Below are 19745 nucleotides of genomic sequence, written 5' to 3'. Positions count from 1 at the left end.
ATTTTTCCTTTAGTGTTACAGTGAGCTTATGGGGTATAAGTAACATGTGTTTCATCTCATAGTCAATATACATGTTAGTCTTAAACAGCATTTCAGTTTCCTTACTTATGTATCAGTGTTATCTTTTTATTGATTTTTTTTTTTTTAATATATAGAACCTTAGTTTGGTGGCAGCTGCCCTCACAAATCTTATAAATCAGTGGAATCTGGGGCGCCTGGGTGGCTCAGTTAGTTAAGCGACTGCTTTCGGCTCAGGTCATGATCCCGGAATCCTGGGATCGGTCCCACATCGGGCTCCTGGCTCAGTGGAGAGCCTGCTTCTCCCTCTGACCCTCTCCCCTCTCATGCTGTTTCTCTCTCTCTCTCTCTCAAATAAATAAATAAATAAAATCTTTAAAAAAATTTTTAAAAGATCAATGGAATTTGTCTCTATGGGTCTTGAAGAGTCATTTTTACAAATGTACAGACATGGAATATCTTAACTCAAATTTTTGCTTCTGTGCTGACTGCTCTTATTTGTCAAATGATAAATTCCTCCCACCCCTTTTGCTGTCTTAGATTAAACGTGTGGGTTTGAAGAGAATTTATTGTTGTTAAAACATTTATTTATTTATTTTTAAAGATTTTATTTATTTGTCAGCGCACAAGCAGGGGGAGCGGCAGGCAGAGGGAGAGGCAGGCTCCCTGCTGAGCAGGGAGCCCAGTGTGGGACTCGATCCCAGGACCCTGGGATCATGATCTGAGCCGAAGGCAGATGCTTAACCAACTGAGCCACCCAGGCGTCCCGGTTGTTAAAACATTAAAAAAAAAAAAGCAACATATAGCAGCACATACAGCATTTCTGATGTTCTTCAGCCTAAGAATTTAATGGACAGCCCAAAATAGATACACATAACAGTCTAAGGTTTTGATTAGTTAGGAAATTGTTTACTATTTTTATTGGAGGTTGTTAGTTACTTAGGGGAAGGTTAATAGGTGTGTAGGTGTTACGTGTTGTGTGTGTTCTGTACTTCGGTGTGGTCTTTATTGTGGAGGGAGAATGACTGTTACGTGGTGGCTATTTTTTGTGACTGTTTTAAGCTTTAATTGGTCCTTCTGTCCTTAATCTGTTCTTTTGCAAAACACTAATTTTAGGAGTTTTTAGAATAGTAAGTGTATGAAAATGTATAGCAATGTAAAGCAGTGTTCCTGGGGAAATGGGTGTTGTATTTTGATTTGTATTAGTATTATGGACCACTGCTTAAACCTTATGCGTCTGCTTCTACACAGGTTTTCTTGTCTTTCCAAGATGCTTGAAAAACTGAGAGGATATGAGGATCTGTCTTTGGAAAAAGAAAAACAAAACTGCAGGCATATTCAGCCAGAAATCTGAGTTCTGTGAGACTTGGTAATGCAGAGATGGACAATCAATCATACAGGGGGATAACCCTGCTGAAGAGAGGACAGTTGCCACAGAACTCAGTGTACCAAACATGCATATAAAGGACACACAGGGATTTTGAAAATGCTGCACATCCCTTAATAGTCATCTACATAGGTAACACTGATAAACATTTTGTATTCAGACGCCAAAGTTAATTGATTTAGAAGTTGATTTTATTAAGTTCTGTAGAGCCGCGCAACTAGTTGTGTTTTGACTTGTTTTTTAGTTGGGGGTCACTTTATTTTCCCCAAGACAATGTTTCTGCATTCATCTGTTCTTAAACTGAAGACCACATAACGTACTTCTTATAAATTAAAGTCTTAAATGTGAAACCAAGAAATGTAATCAAGCAGTAAAACATTGTCTGAATGTAGACCATGATCTCAAGTTCTTCAATTTTTTTTTCCCCCAAGAGTGGAAATAGACTTCTACATAGGAGAGCTAAAGTATGTTAATATTTGAAATGAAAGGTGTAGCAGTACCAGAATGCAGTCCAAAGAGTAAATCAAGTTACATAATTGCATTTTAATGAACTAAATTGAATTGCGATTTATTAAATGTATTTTTTCCTCTTAAGTAAAACTGCTCAATAATCAGTAATGAATCATCTTGCAGCTATGCAACTTTAAAAATATATATATATAAATTACCAATTTTAAGTGCTGCCAGCTATAATAACTTTGTTTTAACGGGTATTTTTATTTGTTCTTTTCATGTAATTATTTTATTGTGCTTTGCATCTCCAGACAGTTTTCCCACATTTGGGTAGAATGTTTAGCAGGTTGTAAACTTAGTAACTTATGAAAAGGGTAAAATATAATTTTCTTGAATGGCACTTGGAATAATTTGAGGGACATTTTATATACTTTTAAAAATCAATTTAATTGGGGTGCCAGATTTATAGCAATTTGCATCTTTAATTTTCCAGATAATCTGGAGGTTAGTGTTTGATAAATGATTTTTTAAAGCAAATATGAAGATTTTGTTAATTTATAATTTATTAATGTGTTATTACTGTAATTGAAAATGTTATAGAGACTTTTAAATTCAGTCTTGTGTAGAAGGAAATGTATTAAGCAAAATTATGTGAATAAATATTCCCACAAAATACATTTGAATGGTTAAAAAATACTGGAAGAGAGCAATCAGGGCTACAATAGTGAATGTCTTTTTTTTTTTAATATAAAAAGATACCAATAAGTAGATTTCATATTTTCATCATATAGGGAAAATGTTATCAGTGAACATTTAAGCAGTGCACTTTACTTGGTATAATTGAAAGTTGCACAGTACTGTTTCCTTATTTTAAACTGTATTTAAATATTTGCTTTTCTATTTAATGCTGCTACTCTTATTCTCAAATTTTTTCCCTATTTCTGCTTCTGTTTCATATTTTTTGAAAGGGCATGTACAGGAGCAGCTGCTGCTACCCAGAAAAATTGGTGTTTTAGAAGCAATTAAAAGAATTTTTCATTGCTTTTTGTGTGATCCTAGACCAGATAACATTTTCCCTAAAGTTATGCTGTGAAATGCCTTTAGTTATGCTGCAATTGACAAAAGCATCCAAAACCTCAGTTGTGACCACGGACAGCATGATTTCATAGGTGCTTTTTAAACCAGTTATGGGAAATACTCTTCCCTCAAGGAAAATATTCTTTCCTTAAATTTTTTTCTGTTATCATGAAATCTTAATACGAATCCATTTTGTTTCACATTTTTAATTTTGAAAGCTTTCACACATAGACACATACCCACTCCCCCCCAGGAGAAGCCTCAAAGTATTCTTTGAGTCTGTGAATGATTCATTTTTTCTACTACTGGTATATTGTTATGGTAAGAATTATTTTGTTGTCTTCCGTTCTTGAAGGCAGAGATTAACTCTGGCTATGGTAATTACCTATTAATATTCTCCTGGAAGTTGATTTTCAGATACGATTTACTCATGGACTTTTTAATTTCCTAAGCTTATGCTCTTTTCCTTGTTTGTCTGTACCGTACTCTCGGTCTCTCGCTCAGCCTCTGATTGTCATAGGGTCCTGTGCGGCAGCTGCTACAGTGGGAGCCCTGTGCTCTAGAAGAAAGTTCAGTGTTTATTTGTGTCGAGTGCTATTTGATTATTATATTTGTCTAGAACAGTATTTACTTAAAATCTGTTTATAGCAATCCCTTTTTTGTTAAAATTGACAGAGGTTAGCATTTTTTTATTTTAAGTTCAGTCTCCATCAGTGATTCCCTAAAAGAGAAATTGAAAAGAAAATGTTTTTATAGCCCAGATACTCTGGTTTTTATTCAAAGTCAAAGTTGCTACTCTGGAAAATAGTACAATATTCTACATAATGTGGCTTACAATATTTGTAAATCTGTACGTGGACACGGAATAGTGTTAAGTAGGATATAAAATCACATTAGATATATTTAAGTACGTAGCTTGAAACTACTGACAACTGAATATTATGGAGGCAAAATAAAGATAAACCTAGACACCCAAGTTGGTGGTAGCTTTCTAGAATCTTTGTAAATACATGTTTTCCAATAAGATCACACTTACATATTTAGAAAGCAATATGTTCTGAAATTTCACTTTAGTGCCACTCTTCATAATGGGTTTATTGCCAATTTTGACTCCTCGTTTTACTTTGATCTGGCTCTTTGGGTTTTGTTGTTTTTGCCAGAATGTATAAGAGATAGTAAGATTATTCTATCTTACTTCTTGACTTTTTGCCAGAGAAATTAGACTAAGCCTCATCTTAATCTCTGTTTTTCAGATCTGGTTATAAATCTGATATAGATTGTATTTTAAGAGCAGTGTTTGTGATTGAAATATAAATAATGGTTTCTATAACTGATTTTTTTTGTGATAGCTGAACCACATTTAAAAGGCCATGTTGTTAACCTGCATGCTATATGGGTTTTGGTTTCTTAGTGCAAGTCTTATATTTCTTTTAAATGTTACACTGTTATTTCAGTTCTCACCCACTAAACACTGTATTAGAATGTAGCCCAAAATGCCTGAGGGTGTGGCACTGTTAGCATATTTGCAATATGTATTTTGAAAAGATTTCAGGTTAAAAATGTATACATGAAAGTGGCATATTCCTTTTCAAAGCTTATTTTACTTTCTAAATTTGGGTATAATGAAGTTTAAGAGCAGTTGTTTAAATTAACTTCCTGTATAGCAAGACTAAGAGATATTTCTTTAAATGAAAAAGACAATAAATTAAATGTAAATATTACCTAATTTTATATACTAACTTGGAGAGTTGAAGAAAGGAAATTTCCTAACAAGGAGCTACTACATTCGAACAAAGCATGAAACTCTTTCTAAAAATTCAAGAATAATTGAATTTCGTATCTGATTGATAATCCATATTATGCATCAATAATATCCAAACCATCTAATTTTTTTCCACAGAGCAAGTTTCCATATAAATCAGATTATTGAGAACTTTGTAAAACTGCATAGAGGTAAATGTTGCTTATTAATTGTGAGTACAGTTTGTTAGTTGCAGGAAATCTTCTGGTTCATTGGGGCCATTTTCTTGCAGTTGGATCTATCCTGAGGTGAACTCAATACATATTGACAATGTGTTAAATGTGAAGTGTCCCTTGTTCTTGTACAGATACTAAGTTTAAAAAAAAAAAAAAATTCCAGCATGCCAGTATTTTGTCTTTGGCCTATCACCCCACAACCCCTTTTTTGAAGTGTGTAACTTCTGATTTTTTCTTTGCTATATTGTGAATAACAGTAAATTATCTGTTTTATTGTCTACTTTTCTTCTCTATCCAGATCTTTTCATTCTGAAACTAAATTGCTCCTTGGTTTTCTTTAGAGAAAGTTGCTACGTGGTAATACTCCTACTAGTGATTCTTACTGGGGAACAGCTGAATGGGTACAACTTTTGGTAATAACTTACCCAGGCAGTACTTTGAGTGCCATATTCTGTGAGTGCTGTGTTTTAAGTTAGGAAGCTGAATGTTCTTTTTAAATCACAGAATTCCTGAATTGAATGGGAAATACCTGGTCTTTGAAGTTCAGCTGATTCTCTGGAAAGAACTAAAAGCATTGAAGAAAACCAGATATGTTAATATTAAGTTTTAGCTGAAACATTACTATACTTAGGGGGGTTGGTTGGTATATTTTCAGATACTTAAGCCATCATTAATTGTAGACCAGTGGCTAATAATAAGATAAATTGTTGGTTGCTTGTTTATAGAGAAGCAAAGAGCAGTATGGCATAAACTCACATCCCAGAAATAAAGGAAAAATTTTAAAGTGATATTGTAGTATCTGTCAACCAACACTGTGCTTCTTAGCTCTGCCCTGGACTGTGAGGCACCTGTCAGGACCCCACGTCTTAGAATATGTGACTGATTTCTCCTATTATAAATTTTCATGCCTTCCTTTTTGATTTGATATGCTGAGATTGATAGGTACCAATGGTTTAATGTTTATAAACGTACAGTTTGCCTGTGCCCTCTTTCCAGTGAACCTGGTGCTAGCATTTTGAAAAGGTTACATTTTAGTCAATAGCATTTTGGACACCTGTGTGCATATGATACAGTTAACAGACCCTATGGGGAGATAAAAAGAGATTTTGGAATTTGATGATGGTATTGGTCTTTATTACAGAAATCCATTACATTTTATTTCTTTGCAATGACTGAGTATCAGTTTCTTAGAAAATCACAGTAATAATATTCATTGCTTTGTTCATGGTTTCAACAATGACTTCTGTAATACCTCTTACTTTCCTCTATTAGAAAGTACTTTCCTATTAAATAAGGTATCAGAAGCATCCATCACAAGAAATATAGAAAGTGTATTAGGAACAACTTGTATTAGTATGTTCTAAACTAAAATGGAACAATTAATTACTGCCATTTTAATAAATAAAACTTCCAAATGATCTTGCCAAATTATCCTGTTATTTAGAAATAGAAAATAGAATGTTTTCGAGGGAATTTGTCATATCTGCTGTAATGTCTAGAAGTTGACAGTATATTACAATAAAACAATTATCTGATTGCTGAAAGGTTACCATGAATTAACTGTTTATCTATTTTTGTACACCCATTAAGTTAAACGTCTAAAATAGCTTGAGAAACAACTATGGTGGTAATGAACAAAGAGGTCTTCATTACCATAACCAGAAGTAAAAATGTACTTTGAAATTTCTTTTTTTTTTTTTTTAAGATTTTATTTATTTATTTGACAGAGAGAGATAGCGAGAGCAGGAACAGAAGCAGGGGGAGTGGGAGAGGGAGAAGCAGGCTTCCCGTGGAGCAGGGAGCCCGATGTGGGACTCGATCCCAGGACCCTGGGACCATGACCTGAGCCAAAGGCAGACGCTTAACGACTGAGCCACCCAGGCGCCCTACTTTGAAATTTCTAATGTGAAACCTATTTGTACATTTTTTAATTGAAATATGATTGTAGTAGAGCTCTTAAGCTTTGGGGAGGGATGGTCTGTCAATATGTAATCATAACTTTTAAAAATTTAGATTGTATTTGGTAATATTACGTTACGTTTTAAAAAGAGGAGTAATCTTTTGAAGCGCAGTTTTCATGATGTAAGAGGTATTGAGCTTTGTAGCAGAGTGGTTAAGAACACAGTTCTGGAGCCAGACTGCCTGGTTTTGCTATCTCTTTGACATTGGGCGAGATGCTTAACTTCTCTGTGCCTTGCCTCTGCCTATAAACCTATAAAAAGAGGTGAAGAAACTACTACCTACCTCAAGGTTGTTGTGAGGCTTAATGGGAAAGGGACATGTATGCACCAGACACACAGTAGACAATAATACTAGGGGTTATTATAGACAGTAAAAATATCTGTGCCCATCTATGAATAAATAATTTTTGTTATTCTCTCCAGTCATGAGGTAGCAGAGTAATGTCTTAGACTTTAGCTGATGCGTTTAAGAAACCTACATATATAATAGAAGACATTGTGGATTCTGTTCTTCCTTCTTGCTAAAATCTAGAGATTTACTGTCCCAGCAATTCTGTATTAAGCATACTTGGTTCTGTGGACTGTTAGGGACCAAGAATAACAGAAATCTAAGCTAGCTAACCTCTAAGACCTTAATCTTTAGTGGGGGAAGCAAATAAGTAAGCAAGCATATAATAAAGAGTAGTAATTGCTGTTATGGACATGTACACAAGGTATAGTAGGGGTAGTGAGGAAGGTCACTGGATTAGGCAAGAGAATGATGAAACAAAGTCTTTAAGAACAGATCATACATAACTCCAGGGGATATGGATAAAAGGACATGTGCAGTGGGAGGTTTGGGAAGGGTATTCCTAAGGCAGAGAGCATAGCACATACAAGCAGGACATTCTAGGAGAGTTGCTATGTCTAGACTGGTAAGCAGATAGCAAAGCATGAAGGGATATATGTGCCAAACTAAAATTGGAGGATTTTTTTTTAAGGTTTTATTTATTTGACAGAGAGACACAGTGAGAGAGGGAACACAAGTAGGGGGAGTGGGAGAGGGAGAAGCAGGCATCCCGTGGAGCAGGGAGCTTGATGGCGGGGCTCGATCCCAGGACTCTGGGATCATGACCTGAGCCGAAGGCAGATGCTTAATGACGGAGCCACACAAGCGCCCCACAATTGGAGGATCTTAAGCAGGAAAAAGACAGTCAGATTTACTCATCAGATTAGAGAAGAATGAAACTAGAGGCAGAGAGACTTTGTTAGAAAATGGATAGCAGTTCAGGCAAGATAGAGGCAAAACTAAAGGAATGACAATAGGGAAAGGAAAGATGAAGAACTTAAAAATTTAGAGAGGAAAATGAACTCAGCTTGGTAATCATTTACATGTGTGGGGATGAGAGACCAGACCAGGACCACTCCATCTGTACTTTCTCCACATCGTGAAGGGTTGAGTCTTAAGGACAGAATATCTCTACTTGGGGAAAGCTGATTATGTCAGAAATATTCCTGGAGAACCTGAGATAAAGAACACCAACTCTAACATAAAGAAATTAGATCTGAAATGGGAGGCAGAGCCTTGAGAAAGAAGCCAGACAGGAATAGTTGGCAAGTTGTGAGAAGGCAAAAGAATATACGTGGGGGTGGGGGGGGTGGGGCTGTAAGGGTTTGGGAGTTGTCTAGCCACAAACGTTGCCAACACTGTTAGAAGAGTCAGTAAGTGCTTGATAAGTGGGGTACGCTGTACCAGTACAATGACATCTAAGTTGGTTGAGTTGGACCTCCCAAAACCCCACCCTCACATTCCCCCTTAACTTCAGATGCCTGTTGGAATAGGGCCATGTTTTCTCAGGTTTGCATGGTGAAATGCTAAGATGCATTCTGAAATATGAGGTTTTCTCTCTGGTCCTTTTGTCCCAGACCCTTTGCATTATGCTCGTCTTCTTAGCCACTCACAGCAGAAGGAAGGTATTATTGGAAGTAGAATATTTGTAGAATTTGGTATACAGGAAAGATGGATGCTACTTTGCGATAGGTGAGTTAGGCTGAGCAAGAGGAGGACCAGAAGAGGTTTATTAATTTCTGGAAGGCTATGCGTTGCCAGTGGGTGCTTCATGATTATCTTTGTTCAGTGAAGGACAGAAAAAGAGGACTGATAAGCTTATATTTAAGTTCCTGGAGAAGCAGCAGAAACCCTGGGATATCCTTGTATTATATTAGGTCAGGTAGTCCGTTCTCCTCACAGATTCCCTAATCTAATACAGCACATCTGTGGGGACACCAAACTTTGACAGGTTTCTCCGAATTGGTTCAAAGATGCACCGGTAGATAACTTGGAACTTCCTAGACCAGGAATTCCTACAAAGCAAGGCCTGTTAGAATAATAGAAACTTAACACCTTAGAGGGAATTGTCCTACAATGTAAAAAAACAAGCAAACCTTATATTCAAAAATATAATTGCGTGATTTAAGATTTGACTTCTCATGTAAAATAAGGTGAGAATACTTTTTCTGCAACACCTTAATGATGCCATAATTTTAAGACCGTTGTTAAATTCTGCCATATAGTGCCTTACTCGTGTGGTTCTTTTCCATGGACTTAGGAATTCAGTGTTCATTATTTTATGAGAGTTAAAAAGTACCTGACCAAAAAATAACTTCCCAACAAAGTCAGTATAAGACTTAAATTCTTTCTGATTGGCTTGATAATTTAGAAGCTGGGTAACTGAAAACAATCTATATACTGTTAGCAATGGAGATTTATATTTCAGAAAAATACCAAATAACTGGATGTCCTGAACATTTTAAGGTAGCTCATTTATAAATTAAAGTGTTACTAAATCTGTAAATGTTAAGGATATTTGTTATCCAAATAGAGGATATCCATCAAGGGGGGGTCAAACAGCATACAGTTCATCACTGTTGGAGTTCAAACATTGCAAAGGCTAAAGGCCTTCCTAGGTCTTTAAATATCCAAACTATTGTCATTTTAGCATGTAATTGGTATAAAAATTGTCAGATATTTTTAGATGTTTTTTTCATTTTTGAAATCTGATGTATATTATAGCACATCTGTATTTGGAAATAGCCACATTTTAAGTGCTCGAGAGCCATATGTGACCAGGGGCTGATAGGTCTAGATGACTCTGGGAGGTTGGTTTTCCACTCTAATCTGTCCTCACCTAAATATTTTTCAAGGTCCTATAATTCAAACTTGGTAAAGACCTTGGTCTCTGAAAGTTAATTAGGTACAATGCGTGACCAGAGCTAATCCTCTTTTGTTACTAAACTGAGTCAGAGTTCCCTAATTTTTTCAGTGAGACCGGAAATACCTTGAAAAGGTTGATGATTTAAGGAATCCTCTTTATTTGCTTTCACAAATGTCACTGGCTTTGTTATGACTGCAGTTTTGGTAAAGATGCACAAGCTCTGAATAACTGAGGCAGTGTTATAGTTAGGAGTTGGTGTGTTTGTGGTGACCAACAGGAATTGTAAGCAGTGCTGATGAATAGCACTAGTCCGAGTTGTCCCCTGTATAGAGCCCTGTGGGGACAGTTGCGTGAGTTTCAGGCCTTCTAGCAGTAGTCAACTTTGTACCACATCCATGCTTAAACTGCTAAACTTGTCCACCAGACCCTCATTCACAAAACCGAGACTCTTCAAATCCTTAGCTTTGACAGTCACCAGTGGTGAAGTCTGAGCTGTCTTCAGTAAGCTGCTCCCTGCTTGTGTGGAGTTCTGTGCTCAAGCGCCCTGTTAAAAGGAGTCAGGGGTTGAATTGCCAGGGCGTTTGTCCACAAGGATGGCTACACCATGGGAAAAGAGGTATATTGCACGCTTCAACTTTGGGATCCCTGCAAGTCAGTAATCCTTAAAACTTGACTGAAGATTAGATCAACTTGGGAGGTAGGAAGGGAAGACAGTTTTTTAAAAAATGTTAAGGCCTTTACCCCACACCAGAGATTCTGAGTTAATTGTTGTGTGTGTGGTGTGTATACAGCCAGTCTACGACTTTATCTGGGGTTTTCTCACACCCCAAATGGAGTGTCAGCCCTTGGGGCGGGGAGCGCCAAGCATGTCCTAGACCTTTACCGCTAACATCTCGCTACATGCCCTCTAGTTCTCTTTGCTCAAACTTACGGCTCTTTTTGACTGAGAAAACCGTGCCTGTATCTTTACCTATTCTTCCGACTCCGTGGTTCATAGAATAAATTGCCTGTGTCAGCCAGGCTGGGGTCCTTGAAAAAAAATTTTTTTTTCCGTTTTGCACACCGAAGTTTGTAGATTGCTAAAAGCCCTTTCTGCCTCCAGAACTCGGCTCTGATAAATCAAAAGCCTTTTAGCTTTCAGGTTCATGTTTCTTCCTTTGGCTTTAAAAAAAAACTTTGACATCAAAGTTGAGCAATGATGTCTTGCTTTTGATTCTTGTCTGTCCCTCCTGAAGTAGCAGCTGCCCGTGAGTCACTGAGTGAGTGGCCATAAGCACCAGCAACAAAAGGCATGAAAAATGCGGCAGTTACTAGTTCAGAAATGGCATTCTGTTACACCTACCACAATCACCAGAAAGCCACTAGAGGTAACTGTGAGTATGTGAGTAGCTGTTGTGTGATGTTCATTCTCGGAGCTCTGCTGGTAATCTTGAAGTCTTCTCAGCCTGAAGAAGAATGTGTGGGAGTTACTTGAACTGGAACGCAGGGTGAACTGAAGTGTGGGTTCATTCATGTAGCACATATTTATTGAACATTGGATAGAAGTACAATACTGTGTGAGACACTGCCTGGACACTGATGTGGAAAAAAGAGAGTTTCTACCCTTAGGGAGCTTACGATTTCAGTATTTTTAGCAAAGGCTGGTGATGAGGCATGGCATAGCAAATATATAAATAACGTGGTGTGTGAAACCTAGTTCTTGAATAAGCATTTGTGTCGGATCTGTCAAGGCGTAAGATTATTAAAGTCCTTGGAAAACACTTTATGTGACTGTGCGTCTGTTAACAGTTTCATGTTGGTGCCAGCCTTGGTATGTGTCAGTGCTGCTCAAACAGGTGAAAAGAGATGAAAGTTCTGCAAACACGAGGATTGCAGGAGAGGCAGGAGAGGCAGACAGATTTGTTAGCTCATTTCCATTTTTCAGAGGCCTGGTTCCTCGATCAGAATGGTGATATATTTCTAATGAGATTTTTTTCCTTCGCAGCTTTTTTTAAAAGCTCCAGTAAGTTACAATTTGCACACGACAAAAACATCCATTGTAAGTGTTGTCTGATGAGTTTGGATACATAGATACACTTGTGCAGCCATCACCACAAGATAGAGAACACTTCCGTCACCCCTCCAAAGGTACCCGAAGCCCCTTTACACCCCATTCCCACCCATCCACCGTCCACCCCTAGGCAGCCATTGATCTGCTTGTGTCACCGTAGATTAGCTGAAAACATTCAGTATGTCCTTTATTTGTGTAAGGCTTGTTTTGCTCAGCATATCTGTGAGCGGCATCAGTGTTATTGCTTGAATCAGTTCTTTTTTGTTGCTGAGTAGTATCCCATTGTATGACTATACTACAGTTTGTTAGCCACTCCCCTATTGGTGGACACTGGGCTCTTTCCAGTTTGGGTTATTATGAATAAAGTGGCTGTGAACACTGATACATAAATCTTTATGTGAACATGTGATTTCATTTCTCTGCAATAAATACCTAGGAGTGGAATAATTGAGTCCTCTGGTAAATATTTGTTTCACTTTCTAAGGTACTGCCTAACTGTTTTCCAAAGTGACCGTACCATTTTCCATTCTCCCCAGTGCTGTGTGAGGATTTTCCCACATTATTGCCAATACTTGCTGTTGTCAGTATTTTGAATTTTGGCCATTCTCGTGGGTATGTAGTGGTATCTCGTGATTTAGTTTGAATTTACCTAACCATTAATGATATTAACATCTTAACATTTGTCATTCCTATCATTCTTTTGGTGGAAGGTCTGTTGAAATCTTTATCCCATTATGTTTAAGTTTTGTGGGGGTATAATTTACACACCATAAAATCCATTCATTTAAAGTGTTCTGAGTTCACCCATGTTTAGCATGCATTCGTAATTCTGTACTTACTTTTGCTGCATAGTTTTCTATTATATGGATATACCGCATTTTTTCATTTATCAGTTGATGGAAATTTGGATTGTTTCCACTTTTTGGCCATTATGAATAATACTGCTATGAACATCCACTTCAAGTCTTTGTGTGGACATAGGTTTTTTTCATTTGTCTTGGGTAAGTACCTAGAAGTAGAATTGCTAGGCAAGAAGTTTGCCATCATTCTTTTAAAAAAATTTTTTTAATTCACATGCCATAAAATCTGCCATTTTGAAGTGTACAATTCAGTGTTTTTAAAATGTTCACAAGGCTGGGCAGTCATCACTGTCTAGTTTTAGAACATTTACATCATTCCGAAAGGAAACCCCATACCCGTCAGTAGTCATGCTCAGTTCTCCCCTTGCTCTTGGGAATCACTAATCTACTTTGTCTCTCTTTGGATCTGCCTATTCGGGACATTTCATTAAAAAGGAATCATACAATTTGTGTCCTTTTGTGTCTGGTTTCTTTCATTTAGTGTAATATTCTCAAGGTTCATCCATGCTATACCACATATCAGTACTTCATTTTTTTAAATGGCTGAATACTATTCCACTGTATGGATACATCACATTCTGTTGATGGACATTTGGGTTGTTAACACTTTTTGGCTATCTTGAATAATACTGCTACGAGCATTTATTTGTGCACAAGTCTTTTTGTGAACAAATGTCTTCAATTACCTTGGGTTAGAATTGCTGGGTGGGATGTATGACGACTTTGTGTTTAACATCATGGAAACTGACAGACTTTTTCCAAAGTGGCTGCACCATTTTATATTCCCACCACCAGTGGGTAAAGGTTTTAATTTCCCCACATCCTCACCTGACACTTGGTATTGTCCGTCTTTTTTAACATAACTATCCTAGTGGCTATGAAGTAGTATCTCATTGTGGCTTTGATTTGCATTTCCCTGACTAATTATGTTCAGCATCTTTTCATGTGCTTATTGGCCATTTGTCTTATCTTTGGAGAAGTGTTGGTTCATATTCTTTCCCCATTTTAAAATTATTTTTTTATTACTGAGTTTTAAGAATTTCTTTAAAGATTTCTTTATTCCAGAGAGAGAGTACGAGTGTGCTCACACGCATGGAGCAGGGGGAGGGGCAGAGGGAAAGGGAGAGAGGCAGATTCCCCGCCAATCACAGAGCCTGACAGGGCTCCATCTCATGACCCTCAGATCATGACCTGAGCGGAAATGAAGAGTCCGATGCTCAACTGACTGAGCCAACCAGGTGCCCCTTAAGAATTTTTTTAATATGTTCTGAACTCTAGACTTTTGTCAGATACATGATTTGCAAATATTTTCTCCCATTCTGTGCATTGTCTTTTCACTTTTTTTTTTGATAGGGACCTTTGCAGCACAAAAGTTTTCATCTCGATGAAGTCCAATTTATCTAAATTTTTTTCTTTGACTGCTTGTGCTTTAGGTGTCTCTAAAAAACCATCGCCTCATCCAAAGGTACGAAGATTTACACTTGTTTTCTTCTAAGAGTTTTATAATGTTAGCCCTTACATTAGGTCTTTGATCCATTTGGAATTAATTTTTATGTAAAATGTGAGGTGTGGGGGTCCAACTTCATTCTTTTCCATGTGGATGTCCAGTTCCAGCACCATTTGTTGAAAAGACTCTTCTTTCCCCCGTTGAAGTATCTTGCCTCCCTTGTTGAAAATCAATTGACTATAAATGTATGGATTTATTTCACAACTCTTAGTTTTCTTCCATTGATCTTTGTCTGTATGCCAGTACCAAACTATAATCTTGTTAACTATATATTTGTAATATGTTTTGGAATGGGGAAGTGTTTTTGGCTTAGAAATGGAAGTTTTTCATGTCACTTGAACTAAAAATTAGGGAATGCCAGTTTGTAAAATATTAGGGTAGCTTTACATTTTTGCATAAACTAAATGATGGTGTCATACAAATAACGGGAAAGTTCTCAACGGGGCATTTTTCCCTTACTCGAGTTGATCATAATCTTGGCTTTACAGTATCTTTACAAATACCTTCCTGCCCTTTCCCTTGGATAGCGGGGTGAAAACTGAAACCATGTTGATGGTTGCTGTTAAGTATTTGACTGTCAACTTAGTATATAGCTTTCTAAAAATCCTTCTTTGAGACAGTTCCAAAAATAAATACGTTAAGTACTTACACAGTCAAAGGAAATGTAATATTACCTCAAATCCCACTGTAGGTAGATAATCACCCTTAATACTTGGTGACTATACTTATCAACCTGTTTAATTTTCTTCATAGCACTTAGCACTGTCTGACCTCATCATATTTGCTTATTACTCTCCCACCGGAATGTGGATTCCATGAAAGCAGGGATCTTTTCTGTTTTGTTCACTGCTATATCCCCAGAACCTAGAACTGATTCTGGTGCATAGTAGCCACTGAATAAATATTTAAGTCGGTGACAGTGTTTTAAAGTATATCATTGTGGTAATTTTTTGATGTGTTAACTTTCGTTGAGATGTTGTGTGAAAGAAAATTATCCACCAATATCTCTGAAATTAGAAATTAAAAATATATAATATATATAATTCAATATAAAATGAAACTGTGCAATCATCTAATGCTGGGGGCTTGGTTGACCACACCTAAGCTAGTCACATCAGCCTTTTGATCCTGTTCAAGGTTTTGTGTTAGGATATTCTAATGAAAGTGATAACTTGTATTTGGAGCGTTCTCTGAGCGCCTTCCATTGTGCTCAGCACAACTATCTCATTTAATCCTTACAACAACCCTATCAGAAAGGGATTTTCATCCTCATCTTCACAGATGAGGAAACTTGAGGAGACTAAGTGATTTGCCCCAGAGCAAACCAGTGGTACGTAACTGAACTTGAAATTATGAATACAAATATCAGGATTCCTGGCTCCAGAAATTTGAAAGTATACTAGCAGGAGTTTGTAGAGCGTTATAAAGGCAAAGCTCACGGATCTGCCCTCGTCCCCACGTTCCCTATTTTCCTTACCCTGCTCTAGAACAACTACCTGACAAACTTTATTTATTGTCACTCTTTCTCCTTCCAGAATATAAGTGCTGCGAAGTCAGATTAGTCTGTTAGTTTTGTTCACTGTTGCATCCATGGGGTCTAAAACACTACCTGGCATATAGTTGGCTCTCAGTAAGCTAAATAATAAGACTAACATACTGGGGAAGTGTGACAAGGAGGCAAATCTAGTGTAAGGAATATTATCTTTTTACATTGGAGTTTATGAACCAAGAAGCAGAGATACAAGGATATTCACTGGAGGGATGGAGGTCATGACCGTCAGAACTCAAATCCAGACCATTGAGTGTTAGGACTTCTAAGGTGTAGGCTTGGGTGGGACTGGAGTCGGGTGGATGGGGCAGTGAAGGGGCTTCCTTTTTTCTTGTACTCTTCTGTAAGATTTGATTTTTTATCATATACATCAGTTACTTAAGTAATAAAAGCATTTTTGGACTTCAATTTCTGGCGATGGCTGACTAATGTTGATTTAAAAAAATAAATGAAAAAATAGAAACTCCCAGGTCACTTTTTGGAGGAAAGTCTGTAACCAAGTGGGTTAATGGAACATTGGAACAAGAAAGCTACAAGAGTTGTGATCTGTAAAAGAGGGCTGTGTTGGTGTTCTTGGAGCAGGTGAGGAAAAGAAATAGAAAAGGCAATTTTCCTGGGAGTTTTGTGCAGATTTGCTTTCCTGAAGATTAGCTCCTTAAGCACGCATAGTTGGATGGGCCAAGATTCTCAGGATCTGAGCTTGACAGAAGCACAACAATCTTTGGACAAAGGCTCATCCCAAGCCTTTAATGCTTTTTCAAGGTTAATATGCAGCAAACAAAGACTCTTGCAAGTTATGCAAACAACCTGAATGTGAATGAGAATCAACAGAAATCAGAGATTACATAGACTGGTTACTATAATTGTCATTTTTTAAAGTTTACTGAGATACAATTTACATAAAGTAAAATTGACCCTTTTTAGTGTGCCGTTGTATGAATTTTGATAAATGTGTGTGCTCACATACCCGTCAACACAAGATAGAAATCAGTTCATTACCCACAGAAAGTTCCCTATACTCCCCTACCTCCCCCAGCTCAAGCCTCCAGCAGCTACTGGTCTGTTTTCTTCCCTATAGTTTTGTGTTTTAAAGAATGGCCTGTGGGCGCCTGGGTGGCTCAGTTGGTTAAGCGACTGCCTTCGGCTCAGGTCATGATCCTGGGGTCCCGGGATCGAGTCCCGCGCTGGGCTCCCTGCTCAGCAGGGAGTCTGCTTCTCCCTCTGACCCTCCCCCGTCTCATGCTCTCTCTCTCTATCTCATTCTCTCTCTCAAATAAATAAATAAAACCTTTAAAAAATAATAATAAATAAAAAAAAATAAAGAATGGCCTGTAAATGAAATCGCATATGATATGTAGATTTTGAGCCTGCTTCTTTCACTTAGCTAAATCACTTGAGATTCATCCATGTTGTTTTATGTATCAGTAGTTTGGTCCTTTTAATTGCTGAGTCGTAATCCATTGTGAATGTACCGTGTTTTGTTCATCATTTACTAGTTGAAGGAGATTTGGGTTGTTTCCAATTTTTACTGATGACAAATAAAGCTGCTGTTAACATTCACCTAAAGGTTCTTGTGTGTGAACAAATTTCATTTCTCTTGGGTGCCTTTCTAGGAGTGGGATTGCTGGGTTGTATGACAATTACATGATAAACTTGACAAACAATTCTTTGAAGCGTTAGTACCATTTTGCATTCCCACCACAATGTACAGGAATTCCAGGGGGTTCACGGCCTCACTGGAGCTCAGTATTGGTTGGGGGGTTGGGGGGTGGTGGTTACGGTTTTACTTTGCTTTTTTTGTTGTTTATTTTTGTTATACTGGGTGTGTGGTTTATCTCATTATTTTTTATTTCCATTTCCCTAATAACAAATGATGTTGAATTATTTTTTCACATTCTTATTTGTTGTCTATGTATCTTCTTTAAAAGCAAAGGGTTAAACTCATACACATTTTTTTTAAAACTGGATTTTGTTTTGTTTTTTTAGTTACTGAGTCTTGAGAATTTTTATATTCTGAATACAAATCATTTATCAAAAACTTGATTTGCAAATATTTTCTTCTGGTCTGTGGCTTATCTTTTTATTTTGTAAACATTTCAAAGAGCAGAAATTTTATATTTTGATGGCAGTCCATTTTTTTTTTTCTTTTACAGATCATGCTTTTGGTGTTGAATCTAAGAAATCCTTGGCTAACTCAAAGTAACAAAGATTTTCTTCTATCTCTTCTAGAACAGATGTGAGCAAACTTTTCCTGTAAAGAGCTAGATAGTAATTATTTTAGGCTTTGGAGGCCATAGAGTCTGTGTTGTAGCATGAAAGCAGCCGTGAACAATGCAAAAATGAATGGGTGTTCCAGTAAAACTTCAGTTACAACAACAGGTGACAGGTCAGATTTGGCCCATGAGCCTTAGTTTGCTGACCAATGTTGTAGAAAATATAGGTGTTATATTTAGTCTATGCTCCATCTCCAATTAATTTTTAATGTGCCAAGTATGGGTTGAGGTCCTTTTTTTCTTTTTTTCCCTCTGTATGTCCAATTATTCTAGCACTGCTCGGTTATAAAGACTATTATTTCTCCAATTATTTTTATACTTTGTCAAAAATCCATTATCCATACATGGGTGGGTTTATTTCTGGATTGTCTATTCTCTCTGTTTCTGCCCTTTACTAACACTGTGCTGATTACTGCTAATAGTAAGTCCTGAGGTTGGGTAGTGCAAGGCCTCCAAACTTCTCCTCCCTCCCCCCCAAAAAAATTTTTTTAGTTTTTCTAGTTTCTTTGCTATTTTATATAAATTTTAGAATCAGCTTGTCAATTACACAAAAACTCTTACTGCTATTTTCATTGGGATTGCATTGAATATATAGATTAATTGTTATAGTCTTTTATAGTATTGACCCTTCTAGCAACTGAACACAGTATCTGTTTAGTTCAGTTTATTAAGATGTCTTCAGTGATTTATAGTTTTCAGCATACAGATCTTGCATATAATCTGATAGATTTATACCTAAGTATTTCGTGTTTTTTAGTGTTACTAAAAATGATACGGTTCTTAGAGTTTTAATTTCCAGTTGTTTACTGCTATTATGTAAAAACAGTTTATTTTTGTACATTGGCTTTGTATCCTGTCATCTTAAACTCACCGTAGTAGCTTTTTTGTAGATTCTTTGTAGTTTTCTGTATACATAATCATACTGTCCAAAAATAGAAAATATTTATTTCTTCCTTTCTAACCTGTGTGTCTTTTATTTACTTCCTGGGGTTTTTTGTTTGTTTGTTTTTATTGTTTGCTCTTCTCTCCCTTCCTCTTCCCTTCTTTGCTTTTCTCTTATTACATTGGCCAGGGTCTCCAGTATGATTTGAATGGAAGCCCTAAAAGCTGAGAACTTTGCTTGTTCTTGAACTTAAAGGAAAAGTATTCAGTCTTTCACTATTAAGTTTATGTTAGCTGTAGGGTTTTTGTAGATACCCTTTATAATAATGAGGAAGTAGTCTTCTGTTCCTATTTCCCAAGAGGATTTATCACAAATGTATATTGAATTTTGTCAACTGCTTTTTATCTATTGAAATGATCATATGGGTTTTCTTTTTTAAATCTACTGATATAATGAATTTCATTGCTTTTTGAATGTTAAAACCATACTTTTGTATATTTCTGGATTGATTTGCTAATGTTAAAGAATTGTTTGCATCTATATTCATGAGGGGTAT

General features: G+C 36.8%; 1 protein-coding gene across 1 annotated transcript in view; it reads left to right on the top strand.

Moving 5' to 3' along the window:
• Positions 1-17591, top strand: part of ZNRF2 (zinc and ring finger 2) — a 104048-nt gene extending 86457 nt beyond the window's left edge. The window contains exon 5 of the mRNA XM_045864497.3: positions 1270-17591. The gene's annotated coding sequence lies outside the window, so the exon portion shown is untranslated. The remainder of the gene's footprint in view (positions 1-1269) is intronic.
• Positions 17592-19745: the final 2154 nt, after the last annotated feature.

The sequence above is a fragment of the Mirounga angustirostris genome, unplaced genomic scaffold (genome assembly GCF_029215605.1).
Source record: "Mirounga angustirostris isolate CCGP_5_RB_7025 unplaced genomic scaffold, mMirAng1.0.hap1 SCAF_12, whole genome shotgun sequence".
Taxonomy (NCBI): domain Eukaryota; kingdom Metazoa; phylum Chordata; class Mammalia; order Carnivora; family Phocidae; genus Mirounga; species Mirounga angustirostris.
The sequence above is the reverse complement of the archived record's forward strand: the minus strand, read 5'-3'. Positions and strand labels throughout refer to the sequence as shown.